At 35.6% G+C, this 27,011-nt stretch overlaps 1 pseudogene; it reads left to right on the forward strand.

Moving 5' to 3' along the window:
• Positions 1-19,294: 19,294 nt before the first annotated feature.
• Positions 19,295-20,500, forward strand: LOC114486606 (transmembrane protein 135-like; annotated as a pseudogene).
• Positions 20,501-27,011: the final 6,511 nt, after the last annotated feature.

Below are 27,011 nucleotides of genomic sequence, written 5' to 3' on the forward strand. Positions count from 1 at the left end.
AAAATATTTGCAAATGACGTGACCAACAAGGGATTAATCTCCAAAATCTACAAACAGCTCATGTGGCTTAATATCATCAAAAAACCTAATCAAAACATGGGCAGAAGACCTAAATAGACATTTTTCCAAGGAAGACATACAGATGGCCAAGAGGCACATGAAAAGATGTTCAACTTTGCTAATGATTAGAGAAATGCAAATCAAAACCACAATGAGATATCACCTCACACTAGTCAAAATGGCTATCATCAAAAAACCCACAAACAATAAGTGCTGGAGAGGGTGTGGAGAGAAGGGAACCCTCCTACACTGTAGGTGGGAATGTAAATTGGTGCAGCCACTATGGAGAACAATATGAATGTTCCTTAAAAAACTACAAATAGAGCTACCATATGACCCTGGGAGAAAACAGTTCTGAACAGTATATTCATCTACAGTAGTATTTTAGGAAGCAATAATTTGGGCTTCAACACACAGTGAAGAAAATTTTGATTCACAAATATTTTGCTTAAGTGGTATATTTCTGGAGTTTTATTACATTTAAAGTTTTCTCTGTTATTTCAATTTGCTGTAGATTGGTCCACCCAGTGGTTGATGACTAGTTTTTGAACACTGAAGTGTAGGCAAAGTTCACTGCATTGAAGTTGTTACTGAACTCGGGTTTGGCTGCTCACTGATCAAAAGCCAATAATTCAAGAGGAAAGTGTCAATAGAAAGGAAAGGTGCTTTAATCAGAAAAGCCAGCAATCTGGGGGAGAAGGTAGAATCATGTCCCAAGACCAACTCCAAAGATTCTACTCAGCCATGACAGCTTTTAAAGGGAAAAATGGGGGAGCGGGGAGAATATCAGTGAATCACTGAGGTAGAAGGTTGGGGTCTGCATCATTCTCCATTGAGTGTGGACTGGCTGGCTCTGTCTTCAGATGTTATCTTGCCTGCATAATCTGCCTGCAGGATTGCTAAGGGGGCTGTGGCAGGTAGAGAGCTTAGCCATTCTTTACTTAGTTCTTCATTCTTATTTATTTTATCTAAGAAAAGAATCAACAGGTTAAGCAAGGCATGGTGTGCATTCAGGAGAGTATAAGTCAAAAAGTTATTATTCAAACTGCCTAGTGATCTCATTTCTGTAATTCAGTTCTTTCAAGGTCAGAGGGGGACAGAAATGGGCAAAACGGAAAGGGGCAAAAGAGCTGCTTTCAAAGTGTAGGCAAAATTCACTGCATTTTTTCATTTTTATAACAATTTTGGATGAGGATTCTTGAAAGTGTAAGTTGACATTAATGACCGTATGTCACAGCATGGTTTTGTAAACACAATTAAATAGTAGTGAACATTAATTCTTAATGTAAAAGCAGTTTTTTGGCCAGGATTCAGCAGCCTCTTAATTCATTTTTTAAAAGAAGTTGTTTTTTAATGTATAGAAAATTTTAATTGAATTGCTGTATTAAAAAATGGGGTCTCTGATAGTAAACATGTGCAATCACAGTTATGGTTTTCATTTTTCTTGAGGGTGGCAAATATATATATGGTACAAGCTAATCAGAATGTTGCATTATCTTTCCATTATATATATATATGTTAATCTTTTATATGTGCAACTAATACAGAAGTTGGGGTCAATACCACTCTCTTACACTTGCAGAGTATTGGAATATCTGTGCCTCACCAAGAAAATTCACTTTTTTTTAATCCGAGTATAGTTGCTTTATGATATTGTACTAGTTTATACTGTACAGCAGTGAATTGGCTATATGTACACATATATACCCTCTTTTTTGCATTTCCTTCTCATTTAGGTGACCACAGAGCACTGAGTAGAGTTCCCTGTACTATACAGTAAGTTCTCATTAGTTATCTATTTTATACATAGTATCAACAGTGGATATATGTCAATCCCAATCTCCCAATTCATCCCACCTGCCTTTCCCCCTTGGTATCCATACGTTTGTTATCTACGTCTGTGTCTCTATTTTTGCCTTGTAAATAAGAGAGTCTATACAATTTTTTTCAGATTCCACATATGTGTGTTAATATACGATATTTGTTTTTCTCTTTCTGAATTATTTCACTCTGTATGATGGTCTCTAGGTCCACCCATGTCTCTACAAATGACCCATTTCATTCCTTTTTATGGCTAATATTCCACTGTATATATGTACCACATCTTTATCCATTCCTCTGTTGATGGACGTTTGGTTTGCTTCCATGTCCTGTCTATTGTAAATAGTGCTACAATGAACATTGGGGTGCATGTGGCTTTTTGAATTATGGTGTTCTCTGGGTATGTGCCCAATAGTGGGATTGCTGTGTCATATAGTAGTTCTATTTTAGTTTTTTAAGTAATCTCCATACTGTTCTACACAGTGGCTGTATCAATTTATATTCCCACCAAAAATACATGAGGGTTCCCTTTTCTGCACACCCTCGCCAGCATTTATTGTTTGTAGATTTTTTGATGATGACCATTCTGATCAGTGTGTGATGATAGCGCATTGTGGTTTGATTTGCATTTCTCTAATAATTAGTGATGTTGAGCATCTTTTCATGTGTTTTTTGGCCATCTGTATGCCTTCTTTGGAGAAATGTCTATTTAGTTCTTCTGCCCATTTTTGGATTGGGTTGTTTGTTTTTTTGATATTGAGCTACATGAGCTGTTTGTATATTTTGGATATTAATCCTTTGTCAGTTGCTTCGTTTGCAAATATTTTCTCCCATTCTGAGGATTGTCTTTTCATCTTGTTTATGGTTTCCTTTGCTATGGAAAAGCTTTTAAGTTTCATTTGGTCCCATTTGTTTTTATTCTCATTACTCTAGGAGGTGGGTCAAAAAAGATCTTGCTGCAATTTTTGTCAAAGAGTGTTCTTCCTATGTTTTCCTCTCAGAGTTTTATAGTGTCTGGCCTTATATTTAGGTCTTTAATCCATTTTGAGTTTATTTTTGTGTATGGTGTTAGGGAGTGTTCTAATTTCCTTCTTTTACATGTAGCTGTCCAGTTTTCCTAGCACCACTTACCAAAGAGGCTATATTTGCTCCATTGTATATTCTGGCCTCCTTTGTCATAGCTTAGGTGACCATAGTGCATGGGTTTATCTCATGGCTTTCTATCGAGTTCTATTGATCCATATTTCTGTTTTTGTGCCAGTACCATACTGTCCTGATTACTGTAGCTTTGTATTATAGTCAGAAGTCAGGGAGGCTGATTCCTCCAGCTCCATTTTTGTTTCTCAAGATTGCTTTTGCTATTCGAGGTATTGGTATTGTTTCCATACCAATTGTAAAATTTTTTGCTCTAGTTCTCTGAAAAATGTCATTGGTAATTTGATAGGGATTGCATTGAATTTGTAGATTGCTTTGGGTAGTATAGTCATTTTCACAATGTTGATTCTTCCAATCCAAGAACATGGTATAACTTTCTATCTGTTTGTGTCATCTTTGATTTCTTTCATCAGTATCTTATAGTTTTCTGCATACAGGTCTTTTGCCTCCTTAGGTAGGTTTATTTCTAGGTATTTTATTCTTTTTTTGAAATGGTAAATGGGATTGTTTCCTTAATTTCTCTTTCTGATCTTTCATTGTTAGTGTACAGGAATGCAAGAGATTTCTGTGTATTAACTTTGTATCCTGTGACTTTACTAAGTTCGTTGATTAGCTCTAGTAGTTTTCTGGTGTCATCTTCAGGATTTTCTATGTATAGTATCATGTCATCTGCAAAAAGTGACGGTTTTACTTCTTCTTTCCAATTCTTATTCCTCTTATATCTTCTTCTTCTCTGATTGCTGTGGCTAGGGTTTCCAAAACTATGTTGAGTAATAGTGGCAAGTGTGGGTACCCTTGTCTTGTTCCTGATTTTAGAGGAAAAGCTTTCAGTTTTTCACCATTGAGAATGATGTTTGCTGTGGGCTTATCATATACAACATTTATTATGGTGAGGTAGGTTCCCTCTATACCCACTTTCTGGAGAGTTTTTATCATAAATGGGTGCAAAATTTTATATTTTTTAACATCTTTTTTGGAGCATAATTGCTTTACAATTGTGTGTTACCTTCTGCTCTATAGCAAAGTGAATCAGTATACATATACATATATCACCATACCTCTTCCCTCATGTGTCTCCCTCCCACCCTCCCTATTCTACCCCTCTAGGTGGTCACAAAGAACTGAGCTGATCTCCCTGTGCCATGTGGCTGCTTCCCACTAGCTATCTATTTTACATTTGGTAGTGTATATAAGTCCATGTCACTCTCTCACTTTGTATCAGCTTACCCTTTCCCCTCCCCGTGTCCTCAATCCATTCTCTACGTCTGCGTCTTTATTCCTGTCCTGCCCCTAGGTTCTTAAGAACTTTTTTTTTTAAAGATTCCATATATATGTGTTAGCATACAGTATTTGATTTTCTCTTTCTGACTTACTTCACTCTGTATGACAGACTCTAGGTCCATCCACCTCACTACAAATAACTCAATTTAGTTTCTTTTTATGGCTGGGTAATATACCATTGTATATATGTGCCAGATCTTCTTTATACATTCATCTGTCGATGGACACTTGGGTTGCTTCCATGTCCTGGCTATTGTAAATAGAGTTACAATGAACGTCGTGGTACATGACTCTTTTTGAATTATGGTTTTCTCAGGGTATATGCCCAGTAGTGGGATTGCAGTGTCATGTGGTAGTTATTTCTATATTTAGTTTCTTAGGAACTTCCATACTGTTTTCCATAGTGCCTGTATCAATTTTCATTCCCACCAACAGTGCAAGAGGGTTCCCTTTGCTCCACACCCTCTCCAGCATTTACTGTTTGTAGATTTTTTTGATCATGGCCATTCTTACTTGTGTGAGGTGATACCTCATTGTAGTTTTGATCTACATTTCTCTAATGATGAGTGATGCTGAGCATACTTTCATTTGCTTGTTGGCAATCTGTATATATTCTTTGGAGAAATGTCTGTCTAGGTCTTCTGCCCATTTTTGGGTTGGGTTGTTTTTTTTTTTCATATTGAGCTGCATGGGCTGCTTGTATATTTTAGAGATTAATCCTTTGTCTGTTGCTTCATTTGCAAATATTTTCTCCCATTCTGAGTGTTGTCTTTTTGTCTTGTTTACTGTTTCCTTTGCTGTGCAAAAGCTTTTAAGTTTCATTAGGTCCATTTGTTTATTTTTGTTTTTATTTCCATTTCTCTACGAGGTGGTTCAAAAAGGATCGTACTATGATTTATGTCATAGAGTGTTCTTCCTATGTTTTCCTCTCAGGGTTTTATAGTGTCTGGCCTTACATTTAGATCTTTAATCCATTTTGAGTTTATTTTTGTGTATGGTTTTAGGGAGTATTCCAATTTCCTTCTTTTACCTGTAGCTGTCCAGTTTTCCCAGCACCACTTATTGAAGAGGCTGTGTTTTCTCCATTGTATATTCTTGCCTCCTTTATCAAAAATAAGGTGACCATATGTGCATGGGTTTATCTCTGGCTTTCTGTCCTGTTCCATTGATCTATATTTCTGTTTTGGGGCCAGTACCACACTTCTTGGTTACTGTAGCTTTGTAGTATAGTCTAAAGTCAGGGAGCCTGATTCATCCAGCTCCGTTTTTCTTTCTCAAGATTGCTTTGGCTATTCAGGGTCTTTTGTGTTTCCATGAACTCAAAAGACCATTGGTAAATGGTCTGTGATCTTTTTATGGCTGGGTAATATACCATTGTATATATGTGCCAGATCTTCTTTATACATTCATCTGTCGATGGACACTTGGGTTGCTTCCATGTCCTGGCTATTGTAAATAGAGTTACAATGAACGTCGTGGTACATGACTCTTTTTGAATTATGGTTTTCTCAGGGTATATGCCCAGTAGTGGGATTGCAGTGTCATGTGGTAGTTATTTCTATATTTAGTTTCTTAGGAACTTCCATACTGTTTTCCATAGTGCCTGTATCAATTTTCATTCCCACCAACAGTGCAAGAGGGTTCCCTTTGCTCCACACCCTCTCCAGCATTTACTGTTTGTAGATTTTTTTGATCATGGCCATTCTTACTTGTGTGAGGTGATACCTCATTGTAGTTTTGATCTACATTTCTCTAATGATGAGTGATGCTGAGCATACTTTCATTTGCTTGTTGGCAATCTGTATATATTCTTTGGAGAAATGTCTGTCTAGGTCTTCTGCCCATTTTTGGGTTGGGTTGTTTTTTTTTTTCATATTGAGCTGCATGGGCTGCTTGTATATTTTAGAGATTAATCCTTTGTCTGTTGCTTCATTTGCAAATATTTTCTCCCATTCTGAGTGTTGTCTTTTTGTCTTGTTTACTGTTTCCTTTGCTGTGCAAAAGCTTTTAAGTTTCATTAGGTCCATTTGTTTATTTTTGTTTTTATTTCCATTTCTCTACGAGGTGGTTCAAAAAGGATCGTACTATGATTTATGTCATAGAGTGTTCTTCCTATGTTTTCCTCTCAGGGTTTTATAGTGTCTGGCCTTACATTTAGATCTTTAATCCATTTTGAGTTTATTTTTGTGTATGGTTTTAGGGAGTATTCCAATTTCCTTCTTTTACCTGTAGCTGTCCAGTTTTCCCAGCACCACTTATTGAAGAGGCTGTGTTTTCTCCATTGTATATTCTTGCCTCCTTTATCAAAAATAAGGTGACCATATGTGCATGGGTTTATCTCTGGCTTTCTGTCCTGTTCCATTGATCTATATTTCTGTTTTGGGGCCAGTACCACACTTCTTGGTTACTGTAGCTTTGTAGTATAGTCTAAAGTCAGGGAGCCTGATTCATCCAGCTCCGTTTTTCTTTCTCAAGATTGCTTTGGCTATTCAGGGTCTTTTGTGTTTCCATGAACTCAAAAGACCATTGGTAAATGGTCTGTGAAAAATGCCATTGGTAGTTTGATAGGGATTGCACTGAATCTGTGGATTTTAGATTGAAAGTCAACTTTCATTAGTGTCTTATAGTTTTCTGCATACAGGTCTTTTGTTTCCTTAGGTAGGTTTATTCCTAGATATTTTATTCTTTTTGTTGCAATGGTAAATGGGAGTGTTTCCTTAATTTCTCTTTCAGAATTGTCATCATTAGTTTATAGGAATGCAAGAGACTTCTGTGCATTAATTTTGTATCCTGCTATTTTACCAGATTCATTGATTAGCTTTAGTAGTTTTCTGGTAGTATCTTTAGGATTCTGTATGCACAGTATCATGTCATCTGCAAAGAGTGACAGCTTTACTTCTTCTTTTCCTGTTTGAATTCCTTTATTGCTTTTTCTTCTCTGATTGCTGTGGTTAAAACTTCCAAAACTATGTTGAATTATAGTGGTGAGAGGGGACAACCGTGTCTTGTTCCTGATCTTAGTGGAAATGGTTTCAGTTTTTCACCATTAAGAACGATGTTGGCTGTGGGTTTGTCATATATGGCCTTTATTATGTTGAGATAAGTTCCCTGTTTGCTTACTTTTTGGAGGGTTTTTATCATAAATTGGTGTTGAATTTTGTTGAAAGCTTTTTCTACATTTATTGAGATGTCATATGGTTTTTCTCCTTCAATTTGTTAATATGGTTTATCACATTGATTAATTTGCATATATTTAAGAATCCTTGCATTCCTGGGATAAACCCCACTTGATGATGGTGTATGATCCTTTTCACGTGCTGTTGGATTCTGTTTGCTAGTATTTTTGCATCTGTGTTCATCAGTGATATTGGCCTACAGTTTTCTTTCTTTGTGACCTCTTTGTCTGGTTTTGGTATCAGGGTGATGGTGGCTCACCGAATGAGTTTGGGAGTGGTCCTCCCTCAGCTATATTGTGGAAGAGTTTGAGAAGGATAGGTGTTAGCTCCTCTCTAAGTGTTTGATAGAAGTTGGCTGTGAAGCCATCTGGTCCTGGGCTTTTGTTTGTTGGAAGATTTTTAATCACAGTCTTAATTTCATTTTTTTGTGATTGGTCTGTTTATATTTTCTATTTCTTCCTGGTTCAGTCTCAGAAGGTTGTGCTTTTCTAAGAATTTGTCCATTTCTTCCAGGTTGTCCATTGTATTAGCATATAGTTGCTTGTAGTAATCTCTCAGGATCCTTTGTATTTCTACAGTGTCAGTTTTTACTTCTCCTTTTTCATTTCTATTTCTATTGATTGGAGTCTTCTCCCTTTTTTGCCCTTTTTTTTTTTTTTTTTTTGTGGTACACGGGCCTCTCACTGTTGTGGCCTCTTCCGTTGTGGAACACAGGCTCTGGATGCACAGGCTCAGCGGCCATGGCTCACGGGCCCAGCCGCTCCGCGGCATGTGGGATCTTCCTGGACTGGGGCACGAACCCACGTCCCCTGCATCGGCAGGCGGACTGTCAACCACTGCACCACCAGGGAAGTCCTCCCTTTTTTTCTTGATGAGTCTGGCTAATGGTTTATCAATTTTGTTTATCTTCTCAAAGAAACAGGTTTTAGTTTTATTGATCTTTGCTAATGTTTTCTTCATTTCTATTTCATTTATTTCTGCTCTGATTTTTATGATTTCTTTCATTCGTCCTCCCTCAGCTATATTGTGGAAGAGTTTGAGAAGGATAGGTGTTAGCTCCTCTCTAAGTGTTTGATAGAAGTTGTTTCTTGAGGTAGCATTGTATTGCTCTAAAATTCCCTCTTAGAACTACTTTTGCCGCATCCTATAGGTTTGGGGTCATCGTGTTTTCATTGTCATTTGTTTCTAGGTATTTTTTGATTTCCTGTTGATTTCTTCAGTGATCTCTTGGATATTTGGTAGTGTATTGTTTAGCCTCCATGTGTTTGTATTTTTTATAGATTTTTTCGTCTAATTGATATCTAGTCTCATAGCGTGGTCAGAAAAGATATGTGATATGATTCCAATTTTCTTAAATTTATCAAGGCTTGATTTGTGACCCAAGATATAATCTAATCTGTTGTGCTTTTCTAAGAATTTGTCCATTTCTTCCAGGTTGTCCATTGTATTAGCATATAGTTGCTTGTAGTAATCTCTCAGGATCCTTTGTATTTCTACAGTGTCAGTTTTATCAAGGCTTGATTTGTGACCCAAGATATAATCTAATCTGGAGAATGTTCCATGAGCACTTGAGAAGAAAGTATATTCTGTTGTTTTTGGTTGAATGTCCTACAAATATCAACTAATTCCATCTTGTTTAATGTGTCATTTAAAGCTTGTGTTTCCTTATTTATTTTCATTTTGGTGAATCTGTCCATTGGTGAAATTGGCATGTTAAACTGCCCTACTATTATTGTGTTAGTGTTGATTTCCCCTTTTATGGTTGTTAACATTTGCCTTATGTATTGTGGTACTCCTATGTTTGGTACATAAATATTTACCATTTTTATATCTTTTTCTTGGATTGATCCCTTGATCATTATGTAGTGCCCTTCTTTATCTTTTGTAATCATCTTCATTTTAGAGTCTATTTTGTCTGTTATGAAAATTGCTACTCTAACTTTCTTTTGATTTCCATTTGCATGGAATATCTTTTTCCATCCCCTCACTTTCAGTCTGTATGTGTCCCTAGGTCTGAAGTGGGTCTCTTGCAGACAGCATATATATGGGTCTTGTTTTTGTATCCATTCAGCCAGTCTATGTCTTTTGGTTGGAGCATGTAATCCATTTACATTTAAGGTAGTTATCGATAAGTAGGTTCCTATTACCATTTTCTTAATTGTTTTAGGTTTATTATTGTAGGTCTTTTCCTTCTCTTGTGTTTCCTGCCTAGAGACGTTCCTTTAGCATTTGTTGTAAAGCTGGTTTGGTGTTGCTGAATTCTCTTAGCTTTTGCTTGTGTGTAAAGGTTTTAATTTCTCCGTCCAAGGTGAATGAAATCCTTGCTGGGTAGAGTAACATTCAATGTAGGTTTTTCCCTTTCATCACTTTAAATATGTCCTGCCACTCCCTTTTGGTTTGCAGAATTTCTGCTGAAAGATCAGCTGTTAACCTTATGGGGATTCCCTTGTATGTTATTTGTTGTTTTTTGCTTGCTGCTTTTAATATTTTTTCTGTGTATTTAATATTTGATAGTTTGATTAATGTGTCTTGGCCTGTTTCTCCTTGGATTTATCCTATATGGGAATCTCTGCCCTTCCTGGACTTGATTGACTATTTGCTTTCCCCTATTAGGGAAGTTTTGAACTATAATCTCTTCAAATATTTTCTAAGTCTCTTTCTTTTTTTCTTCTTCTTCTGGGACCCCTATAATTTGAATGTTGGTGGGTTTAATGTTGTCTCAGAGGTCTCTTAGACTGTCTTCAATTATTTTCATTCTTTTTTCTTTATTCCTCTCTGCAGTAGTTATTTCCACAATTTTATCTTCCAGGTCACTTTTCTGTTCTTCTGCCTCAGTTGTTCTGGTATGATTCCTTCTAGAGAATTTTTAATTTCATTTATTGTGTTGTTCATCATTGTTTGTTTGCCCTTTAGTCCTTCTAGGTACTTGTTAAACGTTTCTTTCATTTTCTACATTCTATTTCCAAGATTTTGGATCATCTTTACTATCATTACCCTGAATTCTTTTTCAGGTAGACGGCCTATTTCCTCTTCATTTGTTTGGTCTGCTGGGTTTTTACCTTGCTCCTTCATCTGCTGTGTGTTTCTCTGTCTTCTCATTTTGCTTACCTTACTGTGTTTGGGGTCTCCTTTTCACAGGTTGCATGTTCGTAGCTCCCATTGTTTTTGGTGTCTTCCCCCAGTGGCTAAAGTTGGTTCAGTGGTTTGTGTAGGTTTCCTGGTGGAAGAGACTGGTGCCTGTGTTCTGGCGTTTAGGCTGGATCTTGTCTCTCTGGTGGGCAGGACTGTGTCCGGTGGTGGGGTTTGGGGTGTCTGTGACCTTGTTTTTGTTTTAGGCAGCCTCTCTGCTAATGGGTGGGGTTGTGTTCCTATCTTGCTAGTTGTTTGGCATAGGGTGTCCAGCACTCAGCTTGCTGGTCGTGGCACGGAGCTGGGTCTTAGCATTGAGATGGAGGTCTCTGGGAGATGTTTTCCCATTTTATATTATGTGGAGCTGGGAGGTCTCTGGTGGACCAATGTCCTGTACTCGGCTCTGCTGCCTCAGAAGCACAGGTGTGACACCTGGCCGGAGCACCAAGACCCTGTCAGCCACATGGCTCAGAAGAAAAGGGAGAAAAAAAGTAAGAAAGAAAGAAAGAAAGAAGGAAGGAAGGAAGGAAGGAAGGAAGGAAGGAAAAGGAAAGAAAAAAGAGAGCAAGCAAACCAAAAAACAAATTCACCAACGATAACAATTGCTAAAGACTATACTAAACAAACGAACAAACAAACAAAAAACAAACGGACGGATGGAACCCTAGGACAAATTGTAAAAGCAAAGCTGTACAGACAAAAATCACACAAAGAAGTATACACATACACACTCACAAAAAGAGAAAAAGGAAAAAAAAATATATATCTGTATATAAAAAAGAAGAGGAAGAGAGGAACCAAATCAATAAACAAATCTACCAATGATAATAAACTCTAAATACTAAACTAAGATAAACATAAAACCAGAAACAAATTAGATGCAGAAAGAAAACCTCAAATCTACAGTTGCTCCCAAAATCCACTGCCTCAGTTTTGGGATGGTTCGTTGTCTATTCAGGTATTCCACGGGTGCAGGGTACATTCAGTTGATTGTGGAGATTTAATCCGCTGCTCCTGAGGCTGCTGGGAGAGATTTCCCTTTCTCTTCTTTGTTCGCACAGCTCCTGGGGTTCAGCTTTGGATTTGGCCCTGCCTCTGCATGTAGGTCCTCTGAGGGTGTCTGTTCCTTGCTCAGATAGGATGGGGTTGAAGGAGCAGCTGATTAGGGAGCTCTGGCTCACTCAGGCCTGGGGCACGGAGGGGTATGGAATGCAGGGCGAGCCTGTGGTGGCAGAGGCTGGTGTGACGTTGCAACAGCCTGAGGTGCACCATATGTTCTCCCGGGGAAGTTGTCCCTGGATCATGGAACCCTGGAAGTGGCGAGCTGCACAGTCTCCTGGGAGGGGAGGTGTGGATAGTGACCTGTGCTTGCACACTGGCTTCTTGGTGGTTGCAGCAGCAGCCTGAGCATTTCATACCCATTTCCCGGCATCCGCCCTGAAAGCCGTGGCTCGTGCCCATCTCTGAAGCTCGTTTAGGTGCTTCTCTGAATCCCCTCTCCTCGTGCACCTGGAAACAATTGTCTCTTGCCTCTTAGGCAGTTCCAGACTTTTTCCAGGACTCCCTCCTGGCTAGCTGTGTTGCTCTAGCCCCCTTCATGCTGTGTTCACACAGCCAACCCCAGTCCTCTACCTGGGATCTGACCTCTGAAGCCTGAGCCTCAGTTCCCAGCCCCCACCCTTTCAGACGGGTGAGCAGACAAGCCTCTCTGGCTGGTGAGTGCTGGTCGGCACTGATCCTCTCTGCAGGAATCTCTCCGCTTTGCTTTCTGCACCCTTGTTGCTGCACTCTCCTCCGTGGCTCCACAGCTTCCCCCTCGCCACCCTCCGTCTCCACCAGTGAAGGGGCTTCCTACTGTGTGGAAACTTCCTCCTTCACAGCTCCCTCCCAGAGGTGCAGGTCCTGTCCCTATTCTTTGGTCTCTGTTTTTCCTTTTTTCTTTTGCCCTACCCAGGTACCTGGGGAGTCTTGCCTTTTGGGAAGTCTGAGGTCTTCTGCCAGCATTCAGCAGGTGTTCTGTAGGAGTTGTTCCACATGTAGATGTATTTCTGATGTATTTGTGGGGAGGAAGGTGATCACCATGTCTTAATCCACCGCCATCTTGAAGGTCTCTCCATTTGTGTTGAATTTTGTCAAAACCTTTTTCTGCATCTATTGAGATGATCATATGGTTTTTATTCTTCATTTTGTTAATATGGTGTATCACATTGGTTAATTTGCATATATTGAAGAATCCTTGCATCCCTGGGATAAATCCTACTTGATCATGGTGTATGATCTTTTTAATGTGTTGTTGGATTCAGTTTGCTAGTGTTTTGTTGAGGATTTTTGCATCCATCTTCATCAGTGATATTGGCCTCTAATTAACTTTTTTGTGACACCTTTGTCAGGTTTTGGCATCAGTTTGATGGTGGCCATGTAGAATGAAGTTGGGAGTGTTCCTCCCTTTCTAATTTTTTGGAAGAGTTTGAGAAGAATAGGTGTTAGTTCTTCTCTAAATGTTTGATAGAATTCGCCTGTGAAGCCATCTGGTCCTGGGCTTTTGTTTGTTGGAAGATTTTTAATCACAGTCTCAGTTTCATTTCCTGTGATTGGTCTGTTCATTTTTTCTATTTCTCCTGGTTCAGTCTTGGAAGTACGTTTTTACAAATTTGTCCATGTCTTCCAGGTTGTCCATTTTATTGGCATATAGTTGCTTGTAGTAATCTCTCATGATCCTTTGTATTTCTGCAGTGTCAGTTTTAACTTCTCCTTTTTCATTTCTAATTTTATTGATTTGAGTCCTCTCCCTTTTTTTCTTGATGAGTCTGTCTAAAGTTTTATCAATTTTGTTTATCTTCTCAAAGAGCAAGCTTTTAGTTTTATTGATCTGTTCTATTTTTTTTTCATTTCTATTTCATTTATTTCTGCTCTGTTCTTTATGATTTCTTTCACTACCTTTGGGGTTTGTTTGTTCTTCTTTCTCTAGTTGCTTTAGGTGTAAGGTTAGGTTGTTTATTTGAGATTTTTCTTGAGTTAGGATTGTATTGCTGTAAACTTCCCTCTTAGAACTGCTTTTGCTGCATCCCATAGGTTTGGGGTTATTGTGTTGTCATTGTCATTTGTTTCTATGTGTTTCTTTATTTCCTCTTTGATTTCTTCAGTGATCCCTTGGTTATTTAGTAGCATATCACTTGGCCTCCATGTGTTTGTATTTCTCACAGTTTTTTTCCTGTAATTGATTTCTTTTTTATTTATTTTTAATGGATGAGTGATTTATATTTTTTTAAGATTTTTAAAATTGTGGACAATTTTTAAAGTCTTTATTGAATTTGTTACAATACTGCTTCTGTTTTATGGGTTTTTTTCTTTCTTTTTTTTTTTTTTTGGCCCTGAGGAAGGCATCTTATCTCCCTGACTAGGGATCAAACCCACACCCCCTGCATTGGAAGGTGAACTCTTAACCACTGACCTTCCAGGGAAGTCCCCTGTAATTGACATCTAATCTCATAACATTGTGGTCAGAAAAGATGCTTGATATGATTTAAATTTTCTTAAATTTATTGAGGCTTGATTTGTGACCCAAGATGTGATCTATCCTGGAGAATGTTATGTGTGCACTTGAGAAGAATGTGTACTCTGCTACTTTTGGATGGAATGTCCTATAAATATCAATTAAGTCTATCTGGTCTAATGTATCATTTAAGGCTTGTTTTTCCTTATTAATTTTCTGTCTGGATGACCTATCCATTGGTGTAAGTGGAGTGTTAAAGTCCCCCACTGTTATTGTGTTACTATAGATTTCCCCTTTTATGGCTGTTAACATTTGCCTTATGTATTGAGGTGCTCCTATGTTGGGTGCATAAATATTTAAAACTGTTATATCTTCTTCTTGGATTGATCCCTTGATCATTACATAGTGTCCTTCCTTATCTCTTGTGGCAGTCTTTATTTTAAAAAGTCTATTTTGTCTGATATGAGTATTGCTACTCCAGCTTTCTTTTGATTTCCATTTACATGGTATATATTTTTCCATCCCCTCACTTTCAGTCTGTATGTGTCCATGGGTCTGAAGTGGGTCTCTTGTAGACAACATATATAAGGGGCTTACTTTTATTTGTGACCCAAGATGTGATCTATCCTGGAGAATGTTATGTGTGCACTTGAGAAGAATGTGTACTCTGCTACTTTATATCTTCTTCTTGGATTGATCCCTTGATCATTACATAGTGTCCTTCCTTATCTCTTGTGGCAGTCTTTATTTTAAAAAGTCTATTTTGTCTGATATGAGTATTGCTACTCCAGCTTTCTTTTGATTTCCATTTACATGGTATATATTTTTCCATCCCCTCACTTTCAGTCTGTATGTGTCCATGGGTCTGAAGTGGGTCTCTTGTAGACAACATATATAAGGGGCTTACTTTTTTATCCATTCATCCAGTCTGTGTCTTTTGGTTGGAGCATTTAATCCATTTACATTTAAGGTAATTATTGATATGTATGTTCCTATTACCATTTTCTTAAGTTTGGGTTGTTTTTTTTTATATCACCAAGAAAATTCTCTTGATTTTCATCCTGTGACTGGCCAGTTATGATTTCCATGGCCTTCAAGGATCTTGAACTGAATATTTCTAAGGTGTCTTGGAAGATACGTAGTATTTGAACCAGGATACCTCACTTAATTGTATAAAGAAATGAGGAATGTGAAGTATTTCCTAATGGCCACATGGTTTAAAAAAGTGCAGTGGTCCTGACTGTATCTAATGATTGCTTTCCTTAATTTAACTACAAATGAACCAAAGTTAATTGTAATCAATGTTATGTTGGAACCAAATATAGCAAACTTGCTCATTATCCTCAGCACAGAACACATGGTACATGCTCCATAAATAAAGAGTAAATAAAGAAAACATATAGTTTTACTAAAAAAGGGAGGAAAACTGAATATGTAGGTTAGAAAATGAGAAAATGAAAAATGACTCAAGTGAAACTGCCTTTCTCCATCTGGCTTTTCCTAAGGAGTTCTGAAGAGGAACTGAGAATAGATTTTTTTTTCTTCCTTTACTGGTAAAGATGCATTTTTCAAAGATCAAAGAGAGAATCAAAGAAGTGCCTAAGACTATTTTATTTTAACCATCATTAGTATGTAATAGTACCAGAGTCACCTTGGTAAGCCATATGCTAGAAAATCATATATCGAAAATCATATTCCCTTTTAAGAAAAATATTTTTGAATATTCCCTCCATTTCAATAGTTATCATTGGTACTAGATGTTATCAATTTAAATTAAGCTTTCTTCCATTCTGATTTGAATAAATGATTGAACAAACATGCAAACAAGAATAGACAAATTTTCAATGCAGAAAAATTCTGAATAATTTCTATAGATACTCTCCCCTCAAGTAGGTGGAGCATAACTCCCAATTCCTTAAATGTAGGCTATGCATAGTGACTTCCTTTCAAAGAGTACAGAATTAAAATAGGGAAGCATAGTAACTTTACAGTGGAGAAACCTGACAAATACTACCTAAGTCAGGTGATTAAGATCAACATTAACAATGACTGATCATGTTGATAGTATTTACTCTTCATAAAATGTGATGGAAATGGCACTTTAACTCTGTGGTCTTCTTCCCAAAACTTGTAACACTAGTCTGATCATGAGGAAAACATTAAATTCCTGTTGAGGAATATTATGCAAAATGCCTGGTTAGTACTACTCAAACCTATCAAGGTCCTCCGAAACAAAGAATGTTTGAGAACAGCCAAGAGGTGAATACAGAGACAGGATGACTAGTAACATAGTATCCTGGATGGGATCCTGGAACAGAAAAATGACATTTGATAAAAAATAAGGGAATAGTAATAAAGTATGAACATGAATTAATAATAATGTTTCAATACCGATTCACTAATTGCGACCATACTAATGTAAGATACTAAGATATATACTAATAGATCAGTATTGATTCATTAATTGTGTACCATATTAATGGAAGATGTTAGAATGGGGGAAATTGGGTGTGAATTATGTAGGAACTCTCTATACTATCTTCAGATTTTTCTGTAAATCTAACACTATTCTAAACTATGAAGTATATGAATATAAACAAAAAATTTCAGAATAATTAAAAAAATAGATTTCTACATTTAAGAAATCAACTATTTTATAGAATTTTAAATCCAAAAATTTATTTAAGTGTTTATTCTTTAATCTAGTATTGAATTAATTTGCTCCCAAATATTTATTTATGATGTTGTATATTACACTTTTTTGGGTGTTAAGGTAGAGGAAACATCATCAGGTTCATAAGGCCTGTTAAAAGGGTGAGGAAGAAGATACCAGCTAAATAGAATTTTAGGATATTAGTTTTTGATATTAAAGTGTTAATTAAAGCTTTATATGTCAATAAATTAACAACTTATTAATGCCCAACTTGCTTGCTTATAGTCCATCTATTTTTGGAAGGAATTAAGTTAATTTTGCATATAATGGTAAGTAAATATGACCTTCGGTATAGGTGGTTGATTTAAACTAATATGACTTGAAATAAACAAAAATATGAAACATTCAAAATATTTAAACATATTTATTATACAAAGTAACATGTTACTTTTCAGTCTAAGTATCAATAGTGTGTGAAGTGCTTTCCATTATTAAATGCAAGCTTATTAATCTTAAATACTCTGGCCAGCTAATTCCATCATATAGTATCTATGCTGCCACATTGATAAATACCTCAAGGTGTACAATCATAGCTCCTGTGTGTTCAGATGATGAATTTTCTAAATAGGATATTTCATTTTTATAGGAATTTTATATTGATAATATATAGTATGAAACTTTTAAAACTAAATTATCAGATTTTGAAAATACTCTTAGTGAAAATGGAAATGAAACTAACTTATGTTCAAAAAAGTGCTGAATAAATTAGAGTCTAAAAAAGTGAGTAGCACGACTACTGACAGGCAATTTATCAATAATCAGATCATGAACACAGAAGAGCATTAAACATTGGAACATTAGAAAAAATTGAAAAAAATAATTATAGGTAATTTATCAAATATTCTGTGGAATTATTTATCATTTCTATGTGAAAGGTAAAATTCAAATTCCAGATTTTGGGTCAAAATAGATTATTTCTTTTTGTACACATCTCTTGATAAAGAACAGAATCTGAATTGCAGCATCTTATTTACAGTCATGATCTGGGATGAGAGCAGAGTAGCCTGACATTTACAATACTTTAGTGGCAATTATAGCACAGTTAATATATCAATTTAATTAAATTCCTATAGTGATTCATGACATAAAATATCAAAATAAGTTAACTTGCACAGAAACAGACAAAAGATCAATGCAGTGGGCAGTGGTATAATGAATTAAATTAAAGTATGACTGCCATCTACTTAAAGGATTGTGTGCATAAGTAGATTTTTTTGTAAAGCAATCTCTTAGAAAGATGTCCTTTAGGGAAGTTAGAAAAGATAGATCCCAGAAGGTTCCAAAGATTCCTAAAGTCAGCCTTAAGACAGTATCTAAATTATTTTGTATCTTACTTTTAAGGGGGAGTCCAAGAACTATGCTTGCATTAAATAAATGCAAATGGAATTCTTTCTTACACCTTACTAAGTAAAATATGAATTTTGCATTTTCAAATGTGATTTGTCACTAATTTTACAGTGTTTTTAGATAAACTAAGTATCACTGAAATCCTTATGACAATATAAAAGCTATATGTAAAATCAAGAACCCATGTGTCAAAGAGAAAATGTGAGACTGGTGGGTGAGTTGATCAGGTTCTCTAATTTTCTCCCAGTAGTGAGATCTAAGTAAAATCTGAGAGCTGAGTGTGATCACGAAGTTCTATAGCAATTGAAAAGAAGGCTGATGGCCTTCCTACTCAAAAGGCAGTAGGATCTTCAGTAATTAAAAAAAAAAGGAAAGGAAATGTTATCATTTAGTATTCCAAGCTGATAAAGTGGTTCTTACTGGTTACAATAAATGTGCTAGAGAATAATAATTGGTGCTCTTTTGTACCACTGCTTTATAAATAATCTTGTGATTTTGTAATTTTTACCTTGTAGCTCTGAACATCTTCATCTGAAAAGAAGAATGAGTTGAATTAGATGTTTACTAAGGTATCTTCTAATTCAAACATTTTACAGTTTTATGGTGGAGACATGATACCTAGCTAGCTTTCTGTGCTAGTAATCTTAGTTTAGTTACTGCTGGAGTAATTATTAACTTATAAATAAAAAAAGTATTTTGCTTCACTGAATCAAGCAAAATAAGGTATTGTGTGTGCATATCCAAATAAGAGTGTGAATTAGTTCTGAAATATTCCCGCCAGTTAAAAAAATATCAGTAGCTTTGTATGGACATATGCTCTAGAAATAGGATTACCAAATATTCCAAGAAAATTTGAGTTGCCACCCTCGCCTTCAATAGTAATCTACTATCTTGAAAAACTCCATTGATAATGCTAATGGGAAATCACTTACACTAGGAAAAGAGAACAAAGAAACAGATAAAATAGAGTCCTATTTCTCTAACAGTACTGCTGAATCATTCTCAGTTAAAATTAGGTCCAATTATGAGTAACAGGACATCTCAAATTATAGCTGCTTACTCAAGATAGAAATTTGTAGATAGAAATTTGTTTCACTCTCACAAAAATATTGGCAGACTATGACGAATATGGTGACTCTGGTCTCCTTAGGGACCCAAGCTCCTTCTGTGCTCTACCATCTTTAACATGTGGCTTCTACCTTGCCGTGCGAGATATCTGTTCCAGTTCTAGATATTGCATCCACATTCCAGTCTTCACAGAAGTTTTGTTACCATTTTCCTTACATTTCACTGGTCACACCTAACTGCAAAAAAAAGCTAGAAAATATTATAGTTTTGGCAACCCATTTGCCCAGCTTAAGTTCATGGGGTCTATTACGAGAAGAAAGTGAGAACAGATTTTGGGGGACAACTGGTAGCCTCTACCACTAGTCTACCCTTTAGCAAAACGTCCCCGCGTGGGTGCAAAGACGGTTTGAAAGGATTTACATTCTCTGCACTTAGGTTCATTGTTGGGAAGGAAGAAATTCCCACACGTTCTCATTCACCAGAGGCGGCATATGCAAAAGTGGAACAAAAGACTGAGAAACATGAGGAAAAACCAAGAGGAATGAATATAATTGCTCTAGTCAGGAAGCTTGTGGATTCAGTATGTAAGCATGGACCAAGGCATTGATGTTGCAAACACTATGAGGATAATTGCATCTCTTATGCATTAAAGTTTTCATCAGAATATTTAGCATGGGATACTTGATCCAGTGCTGCCTCTGGATTCCTTCTGCCTTTAGGCATCTGTTTACACAGCCATTCCAGCTACTTTCTCTCTTCTACAGTAAAGAAAACTTCCAGCTCAGAGCTTTTCTGGGCTCTTTTGTTAGTATATACAAGGGTACTAGTTGCTTCCTGCGCTGGGTCAGAAATCTGGATGATGAACTGCATGCCATTATAGCTAGATTTTTGCTGGGAATATCAATGATGTTTTATAAAGGCACAATTTCCATGTATTTAGCTTCCAAATTGGTAGAGACAATGTATTTCAAAGGCATTGAAGCAGGAAAGGTTCCCTATTTTCCCCATGCAGACACCATCATCTTTTCCATCTCTACAGCAATTTGCTTCCAGGCAGCTGTCATGGAAGGTCAGACCTTGAGACCATCTTACTGGAAGTTCCTTTTAAGGCTCACTAAGGGAAGATTTGCCATCATGAACCGAGAAGTCCTTGATGTTTTTGGTACTGGTGCATCTAAACACTTTCAGGACTTCATCCCTAGGTTGGATCCAAGATACACAACTGTAACACCGGAATTGCCCACTGAGTTTCCTTGAAGATGACTGTAACTTGTTAATGTGACTTAATGTTTCATTATTTTTTCCTAGAGAGTTAATTATGTTGAACACAAAGAAGGGGGCCTGAGCTTGAACGTCAGTGTTATTTCAATGAGAGGCTCTTTTTATTGTTTGTTTTTCTTACCAATAAGAAATACAGAAACTTTTTAGGAAAGTGTTGCTTAATAATTAAGCTCGCTCTATAGCCAGAATCTCATTCTGGATCACTGTAATGGTTGACATTATGATATATTATAGATTAAATTATGTCCACAAGCAATCTTAAATAATTTATGTAGAAATGTAGTAACAAATAAGAGTATACTCAAAATTACTCTAAAAGATGTTTTACTTCATTCCAATATAATTCTTGGTTAAAACTAAGAATATTTCTACATTTTAGGGTGCAAAGGATCACGGGTACATGGATTTGGTCTGTATTTTTTTTTTTTTAACTTCTGAATTGGTAACTATGCTAGTGAAATGTTATAGATATGGAGTAACTCTTCACAGACAATGCTGCTTTATTTAGTATAGAGCAAATTAATTAGAGAAAGTGGCCATTCTTACTTCAGGGATACAAAGACGGGTCATACTGTTTGGATAAATGCTGTAGTATCTGTGCTGTTTTTCCACTGATACCTTCATCTCTCTCCATGATCATCTGGGTTCTTTGGCAGCCCAGTGAACCTATGTATTAGTGGCAGGTTAGGAACAAATGGAAATTGACATATCTGTTAAAGTTGAAACATATGTTTTAATCTTTTACAGAAGCATTACACTTGAAAATTCAAATGAAGTTACTTTTAAACCTCCTGTAGGTTTATTATGTTTGTGTTCATTTACAAGGACTGAATTCTTCATAGCTAAGTTTGTATGCTGTTGTCGATTTAGAAGGGATCAAATTCTATGGAACAAAAGTAGATTGGGCAAGTTAGGCAGTTTGTTCCTCAGCTGTTTCACCTATAGGGATGTTTGACAACTAAAAACATTCTAAAAATCCAGTGGTTGTTTAAAAGTCCATTTCATGACTAATTGGATGCAGGTTCTGTAGCTTCTTTTCAAAAAACCATTGTCATCACTTTTACTCCTGTTAGAGCAAAGAAGTGACAAAATGTAGTCACTGCTGATTATGAGTTAGTTCAGGACAGCTTTGATTGAAATATGATCACTCTAGAGTTTTTCAGGGACAAGTTATTCTTTTCTAAGTTAATGCAAGGCTTAAGTTGTTGTGATATGTTACATTACAATTAATGTAACATATAGGGATAATGGTATTTTTTTAAATATAATTTTGTGGCTGAAAAGTTTTAGGCTGCTGTAAATTAATTATGCAGTAGAACTTGTGTAGCAATAAGAATTATAACCCAAACTTTTAAAATGCTTAATCCTCTGTATTCAGTTTCACCAAGGCTTGTATACTTCGGTTTACATGTAATTCTAACCTTGGTTGTTATGGCAGATTGAAACCAAACAAAAAAGACAGAGTATCAGAGAGAGCCAGTTTAATTAGGCCAAAATTTTGCATTGCGATTACTTTTGTAGGATTGACTTGTCTATTAGGCAATACAATTAAAGGATCTTTTTGGCTTCAGACTTCCAAATTGATTAATAAATTCAGTTTTAAGTTTTTATTCACTGGAATCAAAATAATTAGTACTGTGTTTGCTTTTAAAAATGAAGTATTATAGCAGTGAAGAAAGCACTGCTACTTGCATCTCATTTTCTCTATTCAGAAATTATGTTTATAATATTTTTCCTGTCAGTTAAACAGAAAACTTTTTAATCCATAAGTTATTGTTTTCATTCAGATTAAAAGACTATGAAATTGGAAGACAAATTCTACTGAGATATGATGAGATTGTTTAGTGAAATTTTACTGGTCAAAAGGTACATTCCTATGATTTTTTTTAAATAGAAGCTATAGTCATCTTTTATTTTACAGAAAATATGAAATGAAATAACCATCACAAAGCAGTCATATGATGAATGTATAGCTGGAATGAACAGTTAACGTTTGCAGTGGTGAACAGAGAAGGATAATTTGATTTCATTGATACAGACTGCAAAGTATTGAGCAAACACAAAGAAACTGTTTGTATTCCTGAAGTCAATCAAAATGAATGTGTTTCTACCTCTAACCAACCAGGTATGGATTGGCAACTTGCATCATAAATAAAGTCAAATAGATGTGTCCATTCCCAAAAAAAAAAAAAAGTGTACCTGTGTGTGGCATGCACTGACCTCACATTCTAAGTTATCTTCTGAATAGTTAACCATGGACCAAAAGACAAAACATCTCTCCCAGCACCAATATAGAACTGTGGAGTAGGATCAAGATAACCTCAATAAAAACTTCCATTGAGAAAAGGAACTAATGTGAACTATCTAGCAATTACTAGTTCATTAGTAATTTTATGCACTTATTCAAGGTGATTTTCTATTAGTGGATTTTTAAAGTTAGTGGTTCTCAATTATTATACTGAGGAGAGCAGAGAGCTTTCTAAAATGTAGGATATGTCTATCAATATTTGCTGCTTTAGAAATTAAAACTGACAAATGTTCAGAATACTTATTGATTTGTTGATTTAAAATAATAACAAACCTGATGTCAACATATTTTTATGAAAAATAACTATATTTTCCAAAACAAAAAATTAGTGAGAAGAGTGACATCATTTAAATATTTTGAGTCTTTTTAATGTCTGACAATATAAGACAGCTGAATTCTGACATCTGCTTCAGCATTCAATGTCTTGTAATGTTGGTGAAGTGGATGAAAATTTGACTTCACTCAGATAGAAACTTGGAAAAGGGGAATACTTTAGTAACTTTTACAGAAAATTGTAGATGTTCCTTTTTGATGCTACACCAAAACTTGACAAGTGGAAGTTTCTTTTTTTTTTTTTAAGATTTTTTTTTTTGATGTGGACCATTTTTTTTATAGTCTTTATTGAATTTGTTACAACACTGCTTCTGTTTTATGTTTTGGGTTTTTGGCCTCAAGGCATGTGGGATCTCAGCTCCCAGACTAGGGATCGAACCCACATCCCTTGCATTGGAAGGCAAAGTCCCAACCTCTGGACCGCCAGGGAAGTCCCAACAAGTGGAAGTTTCTTAAAGATTAGTTGCAATGTGGAATCTGAAACCAAATTAATTATTCATACTGTAGCATTAAAATTTGTGTTTTACATTTTGAATGACCCTTTTACTCATGCATGGATCATTTTGAAAATATTGGTTCCCTGAGTTATTAAGTTTTCACAAATGTTGACATTTTGTTATAGAATATGAAAAAACATCACATTTGTTAATATCACCATACAAAAGTCTTTAAGCATGGGGAAGCTGTCAAGTTTTTGGTGATGGATATAATTTTTCAAAATTCTAATTTTTGCTTGAAAGCTCAGATTCTATTATTGGCAACAAACAGTGTCAGTTGTTTTTCTTGAAGTGACAGACTCCCTTTGTTCATTTTAGAAAAAATATCTCCCCAATATTCAAGTCTGAATAACCATAGTTTGTGTGTCAGTCATTCTTTCTAGTAAAAATGATGTTGCATGAGATAAGGAGCTGGTTCAACTAATATAAGAGCTTTTCCCTTAATTCAACCATCATACTTCAATAGGCAACAGAAGTGCTTAATGTGTACCTAATTTTTCATCATATAAAATATTTTAACAAACATATACTATTAGTAGATTTTTAATAAAATTAATAATTTTTAGTGCTTCATCAGGATATTATGAGTGAAACTGTGTATGTGTGTGTGTGTGTGTGTATGTGTAACTTTGTGTGCATGATGGAGAAAAATATGGCTGTTTGCAACATTTGTTGCCACTGCCTTTATTCTGGCTAAAGTGACAGCAGTTTTACCAATCATTGCTTTTAAACTGTCAATACAAATGTTTACACAGTGAAAAAGGGCAAGTGATGTCTTAGTATTGTGATGAAAACATTTGGCCTCACAAATCCCCTGAAAATATCTTGAGGACCCTTAGGGAACCTCAAACCACACATTGAGAATCACTGTGTGAAGTTAAAGAGCGTGCACATTTAAAATATTTACAGATGCTGCCTGGTTGAACAATTTTCAATTCCACCAAAATTTTTGGTGTGACTGGATTTGACATTCTGACCAATATTTGTATTATTAAAAGTACAAATCTTTATCTATCTGAAAGATATGAAAAAGCTCATTGTTACCTTAATTTATTTCCCTTTTACCATAAGTGAAGGTCAGAATCTTTCCATTTATTTATTGTTCAGTATATTACTGGTGCAGGGATGGATGGGCAGCTCCATGAGACAGAATAAAGACTTTATAAAGTGACCTAAACTCATTTGGGAATGTAATTTACTATCAAGTTTGGATTTCCTTAATAGGTAATCAGTTGGGAAACAAGTAGAAACTTTAATAAATGATATTGGGATAACTGGCTGGCTACTTGAAGGAGAGGTTGATCTATAATTAATTTTCATTTTGTATCAAAAATTCTGAATGAATAAAAGATCAAAATGTTCTTAAAATTCAACTCATAAAGTAAAAGAAAAGACTGGGTAACTTATTTTGTATTTTATGTTTGAAACATCTGACAAAATATAACACAGGAAAACTAGAAGAATTAAAGAAAATAAATGATATATATGACTATATAAAATTATTTAAATTTTTAAATGGAAAAAGAGCACAGAATAAATCATAAGAAAAATAATAAATGAGAAATAAATATATTTAGCACATACTATTAAAAACTAATTCTACTTTTTAATATATTAAGTGCTATTATAAATGTGTAAGAAAAAGAAATAAACAGCCTCTTAGAAAAATAGGAGAGGATATGAATGTAAGATCTTGAGGTAAATCATAAAAACAATTTTATAGCTAATATATAGTCAAATCTTCCAGCTCTCTCATTTATAGATGAGGAAACTTCAGTCTAGAGAGGCATAATAAAAGTTAAATTTCTTTTCTCTCCATTAAATGCTTTAAAAACTAGAAATTATTTATTCATTTGTTTCTACTATGCAACTAAGTTACCCTAATCTGATTTGTTTTACACTGTGTATAAATTTAAATATATGTCATATAAATCATTCTGTAACTACTCCATGAAAATGCAATAGCATAGAATGACCTTTAGCTATTTGCAACTGATATAGTTTAAAAAATAGATTAACATTATTCTTTCAAAATTGACACCATCTGTTCTTATTACACAGGACTAGATATCGTAGTTAAGGTCTCAGGCTCTCAAGCCCAACTGCTCCAGCTGGAATTCTGGCTTTGTGACATACTGAGTAACCTGTACAATTTCCTGAAACTCTGAATGTCTCAGTTCCTGATTTATGTATCATTCTAGTTTCTAAGGTTATTATAGGATTAACTCATGCTTATAAAGAGCTTATGATAAGGCATGACATACAGTAAATTATCATTTTCATCATCATTTATAGGTGGAGACACTTTTGGTGACCAATAACAGTTTTCTCTGTGTATTGTTGTACTGTGGATTAGAAGCATGTCTTATCTTGCTGTTACCACCACAGACATGATCTGCATATAGAATTGATTTCTATACAAAGTCTGTAACGCAGTTATTTTCATAATGTATTAAGTAACACGATGAATGAATCCCAGGTGTATATTGGCAGTAAGAGGTTGCAGAAAGGGTTTAGGGTCATTTAGCATAATGGAAATGGAATGAATTTATTATTGTAATCTTTTGTATGAGGAAGAACTTACAGAACCTAGTTCCAAAGTTCATATGAATGAAGAGAGAGGCTAAATGACACAAACAGGGGATACAAATCAGCTGATTTCAAATTCAGATTATATCTACTTGCCCTCTTGTTTGTCCCGCTTATATATCTCATTGTGAGGCTACTATCAACTTGACCTTGATGTTCTTTGTTCTTTGAAAACTCTTCTGGAAAAACTACAAAGGCTGAAGGGATTTATCATAAGCCTAGATATGCAGTATTCTAGTGTAGCCTGGAAACTAAATTGAGCTGGAAATCATCTATGCGTACTAAGGCCAATGCCTGCCCATTCTAAATGGATCACTGGTGGCTTATCACTATCTCTTCGACACCCAATACTGAACGTAGACAGAAAATAATTCTCAGGAGCTAAAAAGGCTTTCATTTTTCAGATTTTCTTCTCTTTGTCCTTTACGGTCCTGAACTCAATCAAATTGTCAGAAGGCTACCTCCCATCACAAGGATGATGGAAATGGGAATTTGGGTCTATTTATTTCTGAAAAGAAAGAGCCATGGGTATGAAAACCTCACCACTCAGCCCTTGAACAACATGCAATGCACAAAAGCAATCAGTTTTCTTGCATGAAATTCTTCTCTAAAGATACCAAACACCAAACAACAAATGGACTTTCTTCTTAGGTCAAATTGCTGCTCTCATTTTCTGTCTAGTTGCATACTTTCTGAATTTCTAAATGTTCTCCTTGTAAATAATTTAAGGGACAAAATTTGCTGAATTATACCAGTGGAT

This window comes from Physeter macrocephalus, chromosome 7 (genome assembly GCF_002837175.3).
Source record: "Physeter macrocephalus isolate SW-GA chromosome 7, ASM283717v5, whole genome shotgun sequence".
Lineage (NCBI taxonomy): Eukaryota > Metazoa > Chordata > Mammalia > Artiodactyla > Physeteridae > Physeter > Physeter macrocephalus.